Genomic DNA, 15,380 nt, shown 5'->3' with positions numbered 1-15,380 from the left:
CTTAAAAATATTTCCTTTGGCACAAAATTACCCTATAGGTATATCTACCAGTAGCACTTGGGTTTGATTCAAAAACATTATTAATTTTCAAACTAAAAATCATATACTGGCTCTCTCGACAGATCTTGTTTTCTAAACCAATTCAAATTCAGGAAGCTCCTGCATGTGGGACTAGTGCCAAAATGAAGCTATCTACCAACACTTCACAACCAATTTGACCTCATGCAGAAAGGTTCCATAAATATCACACACCAAATAAATTACACAATCAGGTACTTTTTAGGTTTTCATTTAACAGCTCATTTTTACAGCACTAAATCACATGCATGCATTTATTTATGGTAGGGATTTCATTTGTGAGCATTTAGAACTTTGAATCAATAAATTTGGTTACTCGAAGAATTTTTGGTGGTTTAAGAACTAAGCAGGATCTTGCTGACAGATTTAAACAAGAACTAAGGTTATAGGCAGATGGGCTGGGACGACTGGGCCTGGACGAAATCGGCCCAGCGGCGCGGAGGCCTGCGCGGGAGAGCCTGGGTTTGAAAACCCGAGGCGGTCCCAGCGACAGAGGCGCGCGGGGCCAGGGGCGCATGCGGCCGTCCGATCAAGTGAGGATCGGCGGCCGCTGTGCGTCGTCCTCCCGCGCCATGCATGCGTGCGCGACGCGCACCGGCGAGCCCTGGGAAACGGCGGAGGCTGGGACGCTCACCTCGTTGAGCGAAAACGTCGGGAGCGAGGTGCGTTGTACGCGGAAGAGGGAGGGCTTCCGAGCGAGGGTCACGGCGACGAAAACAGCGATGGCCGGAGCAGCGGTTGACGGCGACGGTGAAGACCGCCGCTCCGCATGGCGGCGTCCGGCGACGTTCCCGGACAGAAAGGAGACGCGGATTAGGGAGATGAGATAAAGGAGCGTCCGGGGAGCAAGGAAGGGGAAGAAACGGCGGAGTTTTTCCGCGTCGGCAACCTTCACCGGCTTGCAGCACGGCGAACAATGGCACGGCCGTAGGGGAGGAGAGGAGTCCCCCTCCTCAAGGGAGGTGGTATGGAGGTGGAAGGAGGTTCGGTGGCGGGGTGGTTTGAGTGGAGGGGTACTGAGCCGTTTTATAACGCGTCGGGCGGTGCACGGTGCACCGCGCCTTGGCGGTGATGAAAAGGGGCGGCGGCAGCAGCTCATTGGGCGAGCTGGGCGGCGCGCTACGCGTCCAACCGAGGGTGCCACGCCGTGGACACATGCGCGCGTCGGCCAGCAGCGAGAGGGCGTGAAGACAGGGCGGTGGCGACGTTGCCTGCCAGCTGCTCGACGGGGTGACGCGACACGGCAATCGACGGTGGCGTGCAGATGATGGGAGAGGACGGCGTTGCTTTCGTCGCGGAGGCGCGTGACCCTCTCCCTAGCACTCCACGGCCATCCATGAGCACAGACTTGGAAACGTGAGGTCGCCACCGTGGCCGTGCCAACGCCGGCGTGCACGGTGACCATTGGTGGGTGCCGCGGCGCGTCAGAGGAAAGGAGTGTGCGCGAGCGTGTCTGAGAGAGAGGGAGAGGTGCAGGAAGTCGTCGACAGGCTGCTGGCCTCATGCGCACGCTCGGCAGAGAGAAGGAAGGGAAGTGTCTCCCGTGCGTCGATGTCCACGGAGGGAGGTGACGGGAGAGAGAGCTAGGCTGTTTAGGGAGGGACAGGAGGGAGGGATAGGTGTGTAGGTGCTCCAGGTTTGTTGGCTGCATCTGGTTGGATCGAGCTCATGTGAAGCATTGCCTCCAAACCTGCCCCGGCCATATTCTTCCTTTCCCTTCCCTCACTCTTACCCAAAGAGGAAATGGGCATGCAAGAGCACATGTGTGTGCGTGTGTGGAGTGAGTGAGTGGAGAGAGTGAGATGGTTAGGCTGAAAAAGAAATGGGAAGACTAAGAGGGAGGGGCGGAATTAATTAATTCAAGGTCTATGTATCCATCTCTAATTTTAAACACCATTTCAATAATTTGGTGCTACTAGCTTCCTTTGGTTTGTTTGGGAAAAACAAGGATAGTAGTGACATGAGATCAATATCACTAGATTAAAGAATTTCCAAACAATATTTGTTTAAGTGGAGAGAGGGAAAAGAAATAGAACAAAAAGAGAAAATTGTGATCTAGAGAGAATTCATTTATGGAAAAGGGACAGTTCAAAACCTAGGGTTTTAGTGGTAAAGAGAATTTAATTTCACACAAGTCAATATAACGAAGGGTGAAATGCTCCAAGGGTTTGTGTCGTGCTTAATCTAACTAAAACTATAACTAAAAAGGGATCACATGAAGAAAGGATTTAGAGTTTTAGAGATTCACACACAAATAAAATTTCTACATGTGACAAACACACACATCCAACAAGCAGATGCAAGATCAACTATATGCATGAAATTTTTAAAGATAGAAAAAGTTTTTGTTGGCCCAAAAATTTGCATTCCAAAATTTTAAACAAATGCACAAAAGTTGGGTTGTTACATTATTTGGATCTTATCCATGTGGTGATTTAGAGCTTGTGGTTATTTCCATAGCAAGCTCTAGTTCATCGAAAACGGATTCCGCATGAATCACTTGTTGCGTTTTCGATATTGGAGTTTTTCTCGGTTTCTCGTATTGAGAGGTTTCACTCTAAAATACATAGAAAAACCTACCCCACTTGTTCTTAAGCCTTTCACTCTTTGTGGGGTAGCTCTTGTCATCTTCTTTACAACAAAATTGGTTTCACCTAAATCCGAGTTTCCTAACTCAAGTTGTTGCATTTTCCATATTGGAGGTTTTACCGGTTTGCTGTTTATAGATAGGTAAAACCTTTATCCATTTGTTTCTATCCTACCTTACTGGACTATGATGGTTCCATGCATGATCTTGTAGAGCTTTTTACTAGCTTCGAAACGAGCCCAAGATCATCAAAATCGGAGTCCGGATGCAAAAGTTATTCAAGTTTCCGTGAAGCAGTTTTTTGGCCGGAAGTTGGCCGGAAGTTCCGGTGGACGGAACTTCCGCCCTAGTTCCGGCGAACTTCCGGAAATGACGATTTTGCACGCAAAAGTATACTGTAAGCTTTCCAGGGTCGCCCCACTTCATCCGGAACTTGGCCGGTACTTCCGGGGGGCGGAAGTTCCGCCCCAAATGACCGGAAGTTCCGGTTTTGACGAGTTTTGTGCATAACGGGCAGATTTCTCTTGCCCTATTTAAGGGGTTCTTCTTCCCCAATGTTCCCTATCCGTTTGAGCTCGTTTTTGCCCCCATTGTTGACCTTCTTTGAGCTTGCTATCTCCCTCTCCCTCCCATGAATCTTGCATTTATTTGAGAGAAAGATAGAGGAGATCTAGATCTACATCTCCACCAATCAAATCCCTCTCTTTGTGAGGGGAATCCACTAAATCTAGATCTTGGAGAAATTTGGTGTTCATCCTCCTATTTGTTCTTCCTCTCTTATTCGTCCAATAGCTTTTGTAGCTTTGTTGGAATTTGAGAGAGAAGTACTTGAGCATCTTTGTGGTGTTCTTGCCATTGCATTTGGTGCATCGGTTTGAGTTCTCCACGGTGATTCGTGGTGGTGAAAGCAAGAAGGTTGTTACTCTTGGGTTCTTGGAACCCTAGACGGATTCTAGGCCTTTGTGGCGATTTGTTGGGAGCCTCCAATTAAGTTGTGGAAGTGTGCCCCAACCTTTGTGTAAGACCCGGTTTCCGCCTCGAAGGAAATCCCTTAGTGGAACCGTGACCTAGGCCTTTATGGCGAGGGTCACCGGAGATTTAGGTGAGGCGCCTTCGTGGCGTTCGGTGTGTGGTGTGAGTACCGCATCTTGGGGTGAGGCCTTTGTGGCGTTGGTGTGCATCGAGCAACCACACCTCAAGGTGAGCCTCTTGTGGCGTTCGGGAGCACTAAGCAACCGCACCTCTCCACCGGAGATTAGCACTCGCAAGAGTGTGAACTCCGGGATAAATCATCGTCTCCCACGTGCCTCGGTTATCTCTATACCCGAGCTCTTTACTTATGCACTTTACCTTGTGATAGCCATCGTGCTTGAAGTTATATATATCTTGCTATCACATACTTGCTTGTATTGCTTAGCATAAGTTGTTGGTGCACATAGGTGAACCATTGCTTAGAATAAGTTGTTGGTGCACATAGGTGAACAATAGTATATAGGCTTTGGGCTTGACAAAGTAAACGCTAGTTTTATTCCGCATTTGTTAAGCCCATCTCGTAAAAGTTTTAAATCGCCTATTCACCCCCCCCCCTCTAGGCGACATCCGTGTCCTTTCAGTGCGGGAACATGTATTAGATTTTGTGGCTATTTCGAAAGCTGGTAGACGAGATTTCTCGGGGAGTCTGAAAGGACATGAATGTTGCCTAGAGGGGGGTGAATAGGCGGTTTAAAACTTTTACGAGATGGGCTTTACAAATGCGGAATAAAACTAGCGTTTACTTTGTCAAGCCCAAAGCCTACATACTATGGTTCACCTATGTGCACCAACAACTTATGCTAAGCAATACAAGCAACTATGTGATAGCAAGATATATAACTTCAAGCACGATGACTATCACAAAGTAAAGTGCATAAGTAAAGAGCTCGGGTATAGAGATAATCGAGACAGGCGGGTGACGATTATTTATCCCGAAGTTCACACTCTTGCAAGTGCTAATCTCCGTTGGAGAGGTGCGGTGGCTTAGCTCTCCTGAACGCCACAAATGGTCTCACCCCAAGATGCAGGAGTAACACCACACACCGAGCGCCATGAAGACGCCTCACCTTATTCTCCGGTGACCCACGCCACAAAGGCCTAGGTCACGGTTCCACTAAGTGATTTCCTTCGAGGCAGAAACCGGGTCTTACACAAAGGTTGGGGCACACATCCACAACTTAATTGGAGGCTCCCAACAAATCACCACAAAGGCATAGAATCCGTCTAGGGTTCCAAGAACCCAATAGTAACAACCTTCTTGCTTTCACCACCACAAATCTTCGTGGAAAGCTCAAACCGATGCACCAAATACAATGGCAATTTCCTCACTCTCAAATTCCACCAAAGCTACAAAAGCTATTGGGAGAATAAGAGAGGAAGAACAAAGAAAATTCACTAAGAACTCCAAGATCAAGATCTATAGGATTCCACTCACAAAGAGAGGGATTTGATTGGTAGAACTGTAGATTGATACGTCTCCGGCGTATCGATAATTTCTTATGTTCCATGCCATATTATTGATGATACCTACATGTTTTATGCACACTTTATGTCATATTCGTGCATTTTCTGGAACTAACCTATTAACAAGATGCCGAAGTGCCAGTTGCTGTTTTCTGCTATTTTTGGTTTCAGAAATCCTAGTAACAAAATATTCTCGGAATCGGACGAAATCAAGACCCAAGTTCCTATTTTTCCCGGAACCATCCAGAACACCCGACTCTACCCTTCCGCCTACTTAAAGCCTCCGTCGCGAAACCCCTGATACGAAAAACCACGATACGGAAAACCTTCCAGAGCCGCCGCCATCGCGAAGCCAAGATCTGGGGGACAGGAGTCTCTGTTCCGGCACCCTGCCGGAACGGGGAAGTGCCCCCGGAAGGCTTCTCCATCGACACCGCTGCCATCTCCACCGCCATCTTCATCACCGCTGCTGCTCCCATGAGGAGGGAGTAGTTCTCCATCGAGGCTCGGGCTGTACCGGTAGCTATGTGGTTCATCTCTCTCCTATGTGCTTCAATACAATAATCTCATGAGCTGCCTTACATGATTGAGATTCATATGATGATGCTTGTAATCTAGATGTCATTATGCTAGTCAAGTGAGTTTTACTTATGTGATCTCCTGGAGACTCCTTGTCCCACGTGTGTAAAGGTGACAAGTGTGTGCACCGTGTGGGTCTCTTAGGCTATATTTCACGTAATACTTACTCACTCGTTATGAATGGCGTAGTGAAGTGCTTATTTATATTTCTTTATGATTGCAATGTATTTTGTATCACAATTTATCTATGTGCTACTCTAGCAATGTTATTAAAGTAGTTTTATTCCTCCCGCATCGGTGTAATGGTGACAAGTGTGTGCATCCGTGTTAGTACTTGGTTTATGCTATGATTATGATCTCTTGTAGATTATGAAGTTAACTATTGCTATGATAGTATTGATGTGTATTATTCCTCCTACATAGCATGAAGGTGACAGTGTGCATGCTATGTTAGTACTTGGTTTAGTCGAATTGATCTTTCATGCACTCTAAGGTTATTTAAATATGAACATTGAATTGTGGAGCTTGTTAACTCCGGCATTGAGGGTTCGTGTAATCCTACGCAATGTGTTCATCATCCAACAAGAGAGTGTAGAGTATGCATTTATCTATTCTGTTATGTGATCAATGTTGAGAGTGTCCACTAGTGAAAGTCTAATCCCTAGGCCTTGTTCCTAAATACTGCTATCGCTGCTTGTTTACTGTTTTACTGCGTTACTTCTGCTGCGTTACTACTGCTGCGTTACTACTGCTTGTTTACTGACCTGGGCAAAGCACTTTTCTGGTGCCGTTGCTACTGCTCATATATATTCATACCACCTGTATTTCACTATCTCTTCGCCGAACTAGTACACCTATTAGGTGTGTTGGGGACACAAGAGACTTCTTGCTTTGTGGTTGCAGGGTTGCATGAGAGGGATATCTTTGACCTCTTCCTCCCTGAGTTCGATAAACCTTGGGTGATCCACTTAAGGGAAACTTGCTGCTGTTCTACAAACCTCTGCTCTTGGAAGCCCAACACTGTCTACAAGAATAGAAGCTCACGTAGACATCAAGCACTTTTACGCGCGCCGTTGCCTGGGAGGAAAGGTAAAGGCACTCATACTCCGGTCTCAGGTAAAGTACTTTTCTGGCGCCGTTGTGTGTGTGCTCGAAGCTATTTCCTTTAGATCCTGCAATTGCATCTTTTTGTTTCTTGTTTACACTAGTTTGGCATAATGGACAACAATGAGCTTCTTATTCTATTTCCCGATTTAAGACATGGATGGTTTGATGCGAAAATTAAAAAACCTATGAAATCTTATTTGCATGCTGGTAGTAATATTAGTATGAATGCTTTGAACACCATTGTTCATAATAATATAGAAAGTTCTAAGCTTGGGGAAGCTGGTTTTCATGATCTTTTTAGTCCCCCAAGCATTGAGGAGAAAATTTTCTTTGATGATACTTTGCCTCCTATTTATGATGATTATAATGATATTGGTCTTTTAGTACCACCTGTTATGGAGGATAAATTTTATTATGATTACAATATGCCTCCTATATTTGATGATGAGAATAATAATGATAGCTACTTTGTTGAATTTGCTCCCGCTATTACTAATAAAATTGATTATGCTTATGTGGAGAGTAATAATTTTATGCATGAGACTCATGATAAGAATGCTTTATGTGATAGTTATATTGTTGAGTTTGCTCATGTTGCTACTGAAAGTTATTATGAGAGAGGAAAATATGGTTGTAGAAATTTTCATGTTACTAAAATGCCTCTCTATGTGCTGAAATTTTTGAAGCTACACTTGTTTTATCTTCCTATGCTTGTTACTTTGCTCTTCATGAACTTGTTTATTTACAAGATTCCTATGCATAGGAAGCATGTTAGACTTAAATGTGTTTTGAATTTTCCTTTTGATGCTCTCTTTTGCTTCAACTACTATTTCTTGCGAGTGCATCATTAAAGCTGCCGAGCCCATCTTAATGGCTATAAAGAAAGAACTTCTTGGGAGATAACCCATGTGTTTATTTTGCTACAGTACTTTGTTTTATATTTGTGTCTTGGAAGTTGTTTACTACTGTAGCAACCTCTTCTTATCTTAGTTTTGTGTTTTGTTGTGCCAAGTAAAGTCTTTGATAGTAAAGTAAGTACTAGATTTGGATTACTGCGCAGTTCCAGATTTCTTTGCTGTCACGAATCTGGGTCTACCTCCCTGTAGGTAGCTCAGAAAATTAAGCCAATTTACGTGCATGATCCTCAGATATGTACGCAACTTTCATTCAATTTGAGCATTTTCATTTGAGCAAGTCTGGTGGCCTAATAAAATCCATCTTTACGGACTGTTCTGTTTTGACAGATTCTGCCTTTTATTTCGCATTGCCTCTTTTGCTATGTTGGATGAATTTCTTTGATCCATTAATGTCCAGTAGCTTTATGCAATGTCCAGAAATGTTAAGAATGATTGTGTCACCTCTGAACATGTTAATTTTTATTGTGCACTAACCCTCTAATGAGTTGTTTCGAGTTTGGTGTGGAGGAAGTTTTCAAGGATCAAGAGAGGAGTATGATGCAATATGATCAAGGAGAGTGAAAGCTATAAGCTTGGGGATGCCCCAGTGGTTCACCCCTGCATATTCTAAGAAGACTCAAGCGTCTAAGCTTGGGGATGCCCAAGGCATCCCCTTCTTCATCGACAACATTATCAGGTTCCTCCCCGAAACTATATTTTTATTCCGTCACATCTTATGCACTTTGCTTGGAGCGTCGGTTTGTTTTTATTTTTTGTTTTGTTTGAATAAAATGGATCCTAGCATTCACTTTGTGGGAGAGAGACACGCTCCGCTGTAGCATATGGACAAGTATGTCCTTAGGCTCTACTCATAGTATTCATGGCGAAGTTTCTTCTTCGTTAAATTGTTATATGGTTGGAATTGGAAAATACTACATGTAGTAATTCTAAAATGTCTTGGATAATTTGATACTTGGCAATTGTTGTGCTCATGTTTAAGCTCTTGCATCATATACTTTGCACCCATTAATGAAGAAACACTTAGAGCTTGCTAATTTGGTTTGCATATTTGGTTTCTCTAGAGTCTAGATAACATCTAGTATTGAGTTTTGAACAACAAGGAAGACGGTATAGAATCTTATAATGTTTACAATATGTCTTTTATGTGAGTTTTGCTGTACCGTTCATCCTTGTGTTTGTTTCAAATAACCTTGCTAGCCTAAACCTTGTATCGAGAGGGAATACTTCTCATGCATCCAAAATCCTTGAGCCAACCACTATGCCAATTGTGTCCACCATACCTACCTACTACATGGTATTTCTCCGCCATTCCAAAGTAAATTGCTTGAGTGCTACCTTTAAAAGTCCATCATTCACCTTTGCAATATATAGCTCATGGGACAAATAGCTTAAAAACTATTGTGGTATTGAATATTACTTATGCACTTTATCTCTTATTAAGTTGCTTGTTGTGCGATAACCATGCTTCTGGGGACGCCATCAACTATTCTTTGTTGAATATCATGTGAGTTGCTATGCATGTCCGTCTTGTCCGAAGTAAGAGAGATCTACCACCTTCATGGTTGGAGCATGCATATTGTTAGAGAAGAACATTGGGCCGCTAACTAAAGCCATGATTCATGGTGGAAGTTTCAGTTTTGGACATATATCCTCAATCTCATATGAGAATAATAATTGTTGCCACATGCTTATGCATTAAAGAGGAGTCCATTATCTGTTGTCCATGTTGTCCCGGTATGGATGTCTAAGTTGAGAATAATCAAAAGCGAGAAATCCAAAATGCGAGCTTTCTCCTTAGACCTTTGTACAGTGCGGCATGGAGGTACCCCATTGTGACACTTGGTTAAAACATGTGCATTGCAAAGATCCGGTAGTCCAAGCTAATTAGGACAAGGTGCGGGCACTATTAATATACTATGCATGAGGCTTGCAACTTGTAAGATATAATTTACATAACTCATATGCTTTATTACTACCGTTGACAAAATTGTTTCATGTTTTCAAAATAAAAGCTCTAGCACAAATATAGCAATCGATGCTTTCCTCTTTGAAGGACCATTCTTTTACTTTTATGTTGAGTCAGTTCACCTATCTCTCTCCACCTCAAGAAGCAAACACTTGTGTGAACTGTGCATTGATTCCTACATACTTGCGTATTGCACTTGTTATATTACTCTATGTTGACAATTATCCATGAGATATACATGTTACAAGTTGAAAGCAACCGCTAAAACTTAATCTTCCTTTGTGTTGCTTCAATACCTTTACTTTGATTTATTGCTTTATGAGTTAACTCTTATGCAAGACTTATTAATGCTTGTCTTGAAGTACTATTCATGAAAAGTCTTTGCTTTATAATTCACTTGTTTACTCATGTCATTACCATTGTTTTCATCGCTGCATCCACTGCATATGTTTACAAATAGTATGATCAAGGTTATGATGGCATGTCACTTCAGAAATTATCTTTGTTATCGTTTTACCTGCTCGGGACGAGCAGAACTAAGCTTGGGGATGCTTGATACGTCTCCGGCGTATCGATAATTCCTTATGTTCCATGCCATATTATTGATGATACCTACATGTTTTATGCACACTTTATGTCATATTCGTGCATTTTCTGGAACTAACCTATTAACAAGATGCCGAAGTGCCGATTCTGTCTTTCTGCTGTTTTTGGTTTCAGAAATCCTAGTAACGAAATATTCTCGGAATCGGACGAAATCAAGACCCAAGTTCCTATTTTTCCCGGAACCATCCAGAACACCCGACTCTGCCCTTCCGCCTACTTAAAGCCTCCGTCGCGAAACCCCTGATATGAAAAACCACGATACGGAAAACCTTCCAGAGCCGCCGCCATCGCGAAGCCAAGATCTGGGGGACAGGAGTCTCTGTTCCGGCACCCTGCCGGAACGGGGAAGTGCCCCCGGAAGGCTTCTCCATCGACACCGCTGCCATCTCCACCGCCATCTTCATCACCGCTGCTGCTCCCATGAGGAGGGAGTAGTTCTCCATCGAGGCTCGGGGCTGTACCGGTAGCTATGTGGTTCATCTCTCTCCTATGTGCTTCAATACAATAATCTCATGAGTTGCCTTACATGATTGAGATTCATATGATGATGCTTGTAATATAGATGTCATTATGCTAGTCAAGTGAGTTTTACTTATGTGATCTCCGGAGACTCCTTGTCCCACGTGTGTAAAGGTGACAGTGTGTGCACCGTGTGGGTCTCTTAGGCTATATTTCACAGAATACTTACTCACTGTTATGAATGGCGTAGTGAAGTGCTTATTTATATTTCTTTATGATTGCAATGTATTTTGTATCACAATTTATCTATGTGCTACTCTAGCAATGTTATTAAAGTATTTTTATTCCTCCTGCACGGTGTAATGGTGACGAGTGTGTGCATCCGTGTTAGTACTTGGTTTATGCTATGATTATGATCTCTTGTAGATTATGAAGTTAACTATTGCTATGATAGTATTGATGTGTATTATTCCTCCTACATAGCATGAAGGTGACGAGTGTGCATGCTATGTTAGTACTTGGTTTAGTCGAATTGATCTTTCATGCACTCTAAGGTTATTTAAATATGAACATTGAATTGTGGAGCTTGTTAACTCCGGCATTGAGGGTTCGTGTAATCCTACGCAATGTGTTCATCATCCAACAAGAGAGTGTAGAGTATGCATTTATCTATTACGTTATGTGATCAATGTTGAGAGTGTCCACTAGTGAAAGTCTAATCCCTAGGCCTTGTTCCTAAATACGCTATCGCTGCTTGTTTCTTGTTTCTTTACGTTACTTCTGCTGCGTTACTACTGTCTGCGTTACTACTGCTTGTTTACTCGTCCTGGGCAAAGCACTTTTACGGTGCCGTTGCTACTGCTCATATATATTCATACCACCTGTATTTCACTATCTCTTCGCCGAACTAGTACACCTATTAGGTGTGTTGGGGACACAAGAGACTTCTTGCTTTGTGGTTGCGGGGTTGCATGAGAGGGATATCTTTGACCTCTTCCTCCCTGAGTTCGATAAACCTTGGGTGATCCACTTAAGGGAAACTTGCTGCTGTTCTACAAACCTCTGCTCTTGGAGGCCCAACACTGTCTACAAGAATAGAAGCTCCCGTAGACATCATAGATCTAGATCTCATCTTCTTTTTCCCTCAAAAAGATTCAATGAGCATAGGAGGAGTAGAGTGATATGGCAAGCTCTCAAGGTCAACAATGGTTGAGAGCAAATGGGGAAGAGGTAACTAGCCCAAGGAGGAAGAAGGGGGTCTTATATACCCCCTCCCAATGAAATATGACCGTTTGGGACCTCCCAGGCCGGATTATACGCCCCCGGTCCGGATTATCCACCCCCGGGCTTCGAAAATCTCCCCCTGGACTCGGGCCAGATATTTTGTATCCGGGCCAGATTATTCGTCCCCCAAAACACTGGAAGAAACATCAAACTGAAACGGGCATAATTTTAGCATTCGGACTCCAATTTTGATGATCTTGGGCTTATTTTGAAGCTAGGAACAAGCTCTACAAGATCATGCAGGGAACCATCATAGTCCAACAAGGGTGGATATAAATAAATGATGAAAGGTTTGACCTATCTAAAAAAGACATACCGGTAAAACATTCAACCTCAAAAATGCAACAAGTTGCCCGTGCAAAAACCATTCTCGATGAACTAGAGATTGTCATGAGAATAAGTACAAGCTCTAAAACATCACATGAATAAGATCCAAATAACAACCAAGAAAGATGATGCAAGGATGCAAAGGTTTGAGCTCTCTGAATGATACGATCGAGTTACTCACTCGAGAGCCCTCTTGATAGTACGACAACTAAACTATAAACCGGTCTCCAACTACATCATGAGACCGGTGAGAAATAAACCCTATCAAGAGAAAACCTTAATCTTGCGCATTCCACTTGAGCTCGATGATGACGGTCTTGACTGCAACAAGATGGAACGACTTTCTTGATTGTATACTTGCATGATGAAGTCATGTGAATTGCTCCCCCATATATACTCCACTATGGGAGAGCTTATTCTTCAGCGCATCTTCACATATCCATGATCACCATATGGATGGAAAGATTCAAGCAACTGATCTCTTCGAGATGGCTCATCTTGAACTTGCACTTCATTTCTTCATCGTTGATGTCTTGAAGTTAAACTTGAGGGCTCACTTCATCTTCATATTCAAGACATACTCGACACTTGATCTTCTTCATTTGCTTCTTATTGCAATCTTGAAGCCAACATATGGTTGAAGCATTGCCTATGGACAACTCCTACAAATATAACTCAATGAAAACATTAGTCCATAGGGATTGTCATTAATTACCAAAACCACACATGGGGGCTCCATGCACTTTCAATCTCCCCCATTTTGGTAATTGATGTCAATCTCTTTGAGAGGGTTTATATAAGGAATTTAAGTGACAAACAATTTGAATACATAGAGCAAACTCCCCCATAATATATGCATGTGTGAATGAAATTGAATTTCATTACATACATTGGCATTCAACGCCTAATGAAGTTTCCTCTAAATATTCAACTATGCAAAGCAACAAGATTGAATGCCAAGAAAGACGCATGCTTAAGCACAAAGCAAAGACATAACCAAATTCTCTTAAACCCTCCAAACTTCTCCCCCATTGGCACCAATTGCCGAAATGGGTGAAAAATTTAGAAAGCCAATATAGTGAAAGTTCCTCCATACCGTGTGCATTTCTCATAATTTGAGTGGAATCAAATACACGTATCCAATGACGAATATTCAGAAGGAATCACACTATATAGAGGATCAAAGATTGCGAAAAGATAACAAAGTCAAGAAGCTTCAACAAATGAAGCAAGCAACCAAATGAACCATAAATAAGATACCAAAAAAATATAGATATTATGATAAGATCAAGTAGATTGCTCTAAATAATATGAGGAAGCTCCCCAATGTTTGTGCACAAAACTAGAGACTTTGTATTGGAGTATAAAGTGCACAAACATGAAATCATCACTCCCATAATATAATTCAAAACAAAAGATATCAAGTGAATTAAACTCTAATGATCACCAGAAAATATTGCTTTAAATAAAATAAGGAAGCTCCCCAAGGTACATGCATAAATTAAAATGTTTCATTTGAATACAATATGCATAACATGGAATCCTCACTCCCTCATTACCATTTAAAGCACAAACATTTGCAATAGATCATATATTGAAAATTAAGCTTAACACTTGCAACGATAAAATAGTTGAGCAACAAGTAAGAGGCACCATAATAAAGGGCTCAACCAAGAGGATATGTGAAAGGCATGACAAAGCATATTATAAGACTATTACAAGGATGAGCAAAAAGCATCATCATAGTCTTCAATGAATTATATTGCTTAGCATGACCAATCAACACGCAACAAATAAATAATATATCAAATGGAGATGTATCATCTCTTATGTGTATAAGTTTCTCTAAGTGGGAAAAATCACTAAGATTTTTATCCACAAAGAAACATGCACACACAAAATAGATACACAAGAAATATAGCATTATATCCAAGATGAAGTCATGCAATATACCAATAAGATTTTTTGCTTAAAAGCATGGCCAAAGGCTCAATTTTATCTTATTGTACATTCATGAACTTCAACCATAAACACATAAAATACATCACAAATATCAACAAGGGATAGAAAATAGTTGGGATGCATTGAGAAAGGCAACAAGTATTACAAACAAGGGTAACAAAAGAAATAACTCAATTTGCACTTTCATCGATATTGCACATGTGAGAGGATTGAGGAATTTATATGCAATAAAATTGCTAGATAGACATAGTTGGGATGGATGAACCATGAGCATGATTTTATATACTTTCCAACATATTTTCTCATCTCAATTTACTCACATTTGCAATAAAGATGTTTCATTAAAATCTTCGCAAGAAGCATAATATTTGCAAATCAAGAGATTAATGCCAAGGTGCAACCACACGGTTGGATGCTAGAAAAATATGCATGATAAGATAATTGTTACCGAGATAGCGTTGGTGTGGATGTAGTAGATATGAGTTCGTTGATCATCCTAGATTGCCTCAAATTACCATTGAGTCACCACATCTTCCTAAGTGTGAGACAAGCATCCAATGTATCTCCTTATACCTAAAACATAATTAAGTATAAAATGGTTCCCAAACTAATTGGGTCCAAAGTAGTTAGATACACTACAACATATAGGACAGACTCCACAAAACTATGTGCATATAGATATGAAATTGAATTTTATGCACATCTTAATCAAATTAGGCTTTGATGGAGTTTACCCTATATATTGGATCAAAGAAAGTATTACATGCCATAAGATATACATACATTAAATATGCATGCACAAGACTTTCAAGAACCAAAGAAAGATACAATTTGGACAAAACACCAAATAAGTCAATAAACAATGGTTGTAAAATCAACACAATATTGACTCCAAAGGCTTATCTCATTATAAGAAGCTAATTAAACCTAAACACAAAAGAATGAGATAACCAACTCCCAAGAGAGCAATGTTCCAACAAATAAACCAAACCCTCAACACTTTTTATGATGC

Source organism: Lolium rigidum, chromosome 5 (assembly GCF_022539505.1).
Source record: "Lolium rigidum isolate FL_2022 chromosome 5, APGP_CSIRO_Lrig_0.1, whole genome shotgun sequence".
In the NCBI taxonomy this organism is placed as follows: Eukaryota; Viridiplantae; Streptophyta; class Magnoliopsida; order Poales; family Poaceae; genus Lolium; species Lolium rigidum.
This window is presented reverse-complemented; position numbering follows the sequence as displayed.